Below are 6,000 nucleotides of genomic sequence, written 5' to 3' on the forward strand. Positions count from 1 at the left end.
TTGGGTGGGCCTAAATGTGGGGTGATATGATTGATTATCATCAGACAATCTTACATCTATCTTGTGGTTTATCCTTATAAAAGGTGTAAAATTTCTCTCTCTCTCTCTCTCTCTATATATATATATATAAAAGGCTAACGCTGCAACTCATCTTTATAAATACACACACAAATAAATTTGGTAGAATGTTTGCAAATTACTCTTTTGTGTACTTGACTATTCCTACTAACTAGATTTTCCTAATTTCTTGGGATTATTTTCTTGGGTGTATTCTGTTTTTTTTTGTGTGGCAGTTACCATTTATACCAAATTTTGCTATTCCAAATTTTCTATCCATTCATTTTATTTGCACTTAGTGTTAAATTAATAGGAATATACTAATTAATTTAAGCAACAAAGTAGAACTGAGATGCCACCTAAAAGGCAAATGTCTGCTGTGGGAGTAACTGCACAGCAAGAAGCAGAAAAAAGACGAAGGGCGAAGCGGGATAAAGCCTAACTACAAACTATGACTGATGACCAAAGAGAGCGCAAACGTGATCGTCATCGGGATGCAAATATGACTCCTCAGCAAATTGCCCTTCACAGAGAAAACAATCGAAGAGCGAACAGGACAGAGGTAATATCACGTCAACGCATACAAAATCTCACTGACTTTGGTGTGATGCCACGACGTTCTTGATGTTGGTAACTTTGATGAAACAAATATTAATGCATATAACTGTGGTCCCATGAACAGTATTACTTTTATATTGTTCTGTCAATTTGACTGGCTTTTAACTAGTTAACTAATAATTGCCATTGTTCATTTTTACGTTAATAGTCTGTACTACACGTACTAATAAACTGAGCATATTCTGAAAAGACTTCGTCCTTGAATTATTCTATAACTTCCTACCTGATCTTCTGCCTCTTCCCCTTCATTCCCCTTCCCTTATCCTCCTTCTCTCCCTCTCTTGTGTCTCTCTGTCTGTCTACCCCACCCCTTAGATTGTACGCTCCTTTGAGCAGGGTCATCTCTCCTCCTGTCTTCACCACTTTTAACTCTGCTCTCCAGCTACCTTGCCCTCCTCCTCTAGGACCTTCTTCTCCCCGTTCCCTCTTGCTCCCTTCTCTCCACTCTGGGGGTTTCCCTGCCATCCGTGCCCTCCCTCTTGGGCTCCGCCGTATGCTGGACCTTCCTCTCTCCCCTCTCCCGCCCCTCTAGCTGTGCTTTGAGCTCACTGAGTTACTGTGCGTTTTGTTTACTGTATTGTGCTGTCCTACCTTTGTATTGTAATTTTGTTTGTCCCTGTACGGCGCTACGGATACCTAGTGGCGCCCTATAAATAAAAATTAATAATAATAATAATAATATAACAACACCTACAGTCTAATACTGCTTCCTATTACTGATCTCCCCCTACAATATAATACTGCTCCCCGTTACTGATCTGTACCTACAATATAATACTGTTCCCCATTACTGACATGCACCTACAATCTAATACTGATCCCCATTACTGATCTGCACCTACAATATAATATTGCTCCTCATTACTGATCTGCACCTACAATCTAATACTGATCCCCATTACTGATCTGCACCTACAATCTAATACTCCTCCCATCATTGATCTCTACCTACAATCTAATACTGCTCCCCATTACTGACCTGCACCTACAATCTAATACTGCTCTCCATTACTGATCTGCAGCTACAATCTAATACTGTTCCCCATTACTGATCTGCACCTACAATCTAATACTGCTCCCTATTACTGATCTCCACGTACAGTATAATACTGCTCCCCATAACTGATCTGTACTTATAATCTAATACTGCTCCCTATTACTGATCTGCACCTACAATCTAATACTGCTCCCATTACTGATCTCCACTTGCAATCTAATACTGCTCCCTATTACTGATCTGCACTTATAATCTAATATTGCTCCCCATTACTGATCTGCACCTACAATCTAATATCGCTCCCTATTACCGATCTGCACCTACAATCTAATATCGCTCCCTATTACTGATCTGCACCTACAATCTAATAGTGCTCCCTATTGCTGATCTGCACATACAATCTAATAGTGCTCCCCATTACTGATCTGCACTTATAATCTAATACTGCTCCACATTACTGATCTGCACCTACAATCTAATACTGCTCCCCATTACTGATCTGCACCTACAATCTAATACTGTTCCCCATTACTGATCTGCACCTACAATCTAATACTGCTCCCCAATACTGATCTGCACCTACAATCTAATACTGCTCCCCATTACTGATCTGCACCTACAATCTAATACTGCTCCCCATTACTGATCTGCACCTACAATCTAATCATGTTCCCCATTACTGATCTGCACCTACAATCTAATCATGTTCCCCAATACTGATCTGCAACTACAATCTAATACTGTTCCCCATTACTGATCTGCACCTACAATCTAATACTGTTCCCCAATACTGATCTACACCTACAATCTAATACTGCTCCCCATTACTGATCTGCACCTACAATCTAATACTGCTCCCCATTACTGATCTGCACCTACAATCTAATACTGCTCCCCATTACTGATCTGCACCTACAATCTAATACTACTCATTACTGATCTGCACCTACAATCTAATACTGCTCTTCATTACTGATCTACTCCTACAATCTAATACTGCTCCCCATTACTGATTTACGCCTAGAATCTAATACTGCTCCCCATTACTGATCTGCACTTATAATCTAATACTGCTCTCCATTACTGATCTGCACCTACAATCTAATACTGCTCCCCATTACTGATCTGCAGTTATAATCTAATACTTGTCCCCATTAATGATCTGCACGTACAATCTAATACTGCTCCTCATCATTACTGATCTGCACCTACAATCTAATACTGCTCCACATTACTGATCTGTACCTACAATCTAATACTGCTCCCCATTACTGATCTACACCTACAATCTAATACTGCTCCCCATTACTGATCTACACCTACAATCTAATACTGCTCCTCATTACTGATCTGCACCTACAATCTAATACTGCTCCTCATTACTGATCTGCATCTACAATCTAATACTGCTCCACATTACTGATCTGTACCTACAATCTAATACTGCTCCCCAATACTGATCTGCAACTACAATCTAATACTGCTCTCCATTACTGATCTCCACGTACAATCTAATACTGCTCCCTATTACTGATCTGCACCTACAATCTAATACTGCTCCCCATTACTGATCTGCACCTACAATCTAATACTACGCATTACTGATCTGCACCTACAATCTAATACTGCTCCCTATTACTGATCTGCACCTACAATCTAATACTGCTCCCCATTACTGATCTGCACCTACAATCTAATACTGCTCCCCATTACTGATCTGCACCTACAATCTAATACTGCTCTCCATTACTGATCTCCACGTACAATCTAATACTGCTCCCTTTTACTGATCTGCACCTACAATCTAATACTGCTCCCCATTACTGATCTGCACCTACAATCTAATACTACTCATTACTGATCTGCACATACAATCTAATACTGCTCCCTATTACTGATCTGCACCTACAATCTAATACTGCTCCCCATTACTGATCTACACCTACAATCTAATACTGCTCCCCATCACTGATCTGCCCCTACAATCTAATACTGCTCCCCATTACTGATCTGCACCTACAATCTTATACTGCTCCTCATTACTGATCTGCACCTAGAATCTAATACTGCTCCCCATTACTGATCTGCACCTACAATCTAATACTGCTCCCCAATACTGAACTGCACCTACAATCTAATACTGCTCCCCAATACTGAACTGCACCTACAGCATAATACTGCTCCCTATTGCTGATCTGCACTTACAATCTTACTGCTCCACATTACTCATATGAACATACAATCTAATACTTATCCCCATTACTGACCTGCACCTACAATCTAATACTGCTCCCCAATACTGAACTGCACCTACAGCATAATACTGCTCCCTATTATTTAGCAGCACCTACGGTATAACTACTGCTCCCCATTAATGTCCTTCACCTACAATCTAAAATTTGTTCCCCCTTTGCTGACCTACACCTAAAATCTACAGTATCTATTGCCCCCAAACTGACCTGCACCCTCAAAATCCAACTTTTATTTTTTTTTGGGGGGGTGATCTCATTACCCCCTTCCCCTAATGAATGAATAATGCCATGCATAGACATGGTTAGGGGAAGCCACAACACAAATATTGGGGATGCTCAAGCACCCACAGAGATGTCTCCTATGCCTGCAGCCTCAATCCTATTTCTGCTCCCAATAACATGCTGCAAATACACTGCTCCTCGCTGATGTGCATCTATGATTTAAGACCCAATGCTGACAAGACATGTGAGAGCCCTACACCAGCACTAAACTGCAGCAGGCAGAGGTTTTAGGAGTTATATCATATAATGTAATTGCCGCTGATGGGCTACCCCCCTGTTAGTGGCAGGAGGTGAGGGGGCCGGGGGCAGAGTTAAACTCTTTTGTTAGACATTTGTGTGTGTGTGAGAGAGAAAAAGGTATTGATGTCCCCTGGGCCACATGTCTGCTGCTTTAGCTCTGACACATGGTGGGGTGGGGGCAGATTGGCAAACTGTTGTTTTCTCAAGTCCCCTATTATGATGTTAATGAAAAAGACGCGTGTCTGGACCTGCTCCACCCGGCACACAGCACAACAAAGAGCAGCGGCTCAGTGCTAGCATCTGTAAGGAGAGATCTGTAATCTTATCGGCCACCACGTGTCTGCAGCCCGGCCATCTGACCCAGCAGCTCACACCCGGGGCAATAGGGGAGGTGTGAAGTGACACAAGTTGGTGAAAGAGACAACACTGAGCGCAGTATGCGAGGAGGAGAGAGAGATAGGACATTAGTTAAGGGATGAGGGAAATATGATGAGAGATGGAAGTGCGATGTGTGCGGGGTGATATAATTGGGGGGAGGGGGATGTGAGATAGTTGATGGATGGATAGAAAAAGAGTAAGGTAAGGAATAAAAGTCATATGTGCTAGAGGAAGGTAAAGAGAAAGTAGATACATGAGAAGTTTATAATAAAGCAGAGTGATATAATGAGACATGAAAGAGATATATTATAGAGTAATATAATTAGAGCAGAGGAGAATGAGATAATTACTAAAAGTAAAATAATGAAAATGGGGGGAGAGATGTGAGCAGGGTCATCTTAAAAACATTATGGGCCCCCGGGCAAAGCAGTGCACCAGGCTTTTCCATATATATATATATATATATATATATATATATATATATATATATAAATCACTTTTTGTTTTCAATGTACTTGCTCAGTGACCCTTGAAGTACAGCAACTAACAAAATCAAATCCCCCCCTTCACTTACCTTTTTGTTCTCCGATTGCACCCCCTTCTTCTCTTCTTTTTTCTTATTCTGTGTCTTCTGCTTCTTTGAATCCTCGCTGTCGCTTGCTTCTCCGTTGCTTCTTGCGTCGTGGCTCCTCTGTGCTGCGCTCCTCAATGAAAATGTTGAGCGTGATGACGTCACGACCCGACATTCAGTGCGAGCACAGCATGGAGGAGGGGAACAAGGAGGGAGCCAGATCGCCTCCTGACCTGACCACGTGACCGCAAGAGGTAAGTTTTTTGTTTTTTTTGCAGGATTATTTATTATAATTAAGAGCCCTGCCTATGGGGCCCCCTAGCCTGTGGGGGCCCTGGGCACCTGCCCATCGTGCCCAGTGAAAAAGACGGCCCTGGATGTGAGATATGCAGTGGGGTAAAATAAGATAAGGGGAGAGATATGTAAGATATTTGATGGATTGAAATAAGGAGACAAGAAAGGGATCTATATTATAGAGTGATAAGATGGAAGTGGTAGCCTTTAAAATTTCTCTAAAATCCCATTTTGTACTAGAACTTACCCTATTACCAGTATACTACTCACGCTGGTACACTATTCACTGTTGTCACAACCTTTACGCTGAG

This window comes from Mixophyes fleayi, chromosome 9, assembly GCF_038048845.1.
Source record: "Mixophyes fleayi isolate aMixFle1 chromosome 9, aMixFle1.hap1, whole genome shotgun sequence".
In the NCBI taxonomy this organism is placed as follows: Eukaryota; Metazoa; Chordata; class Amphibia; order Anura; family Limnodynastidae; genus Mixophyes; species Mixophyes fleayi.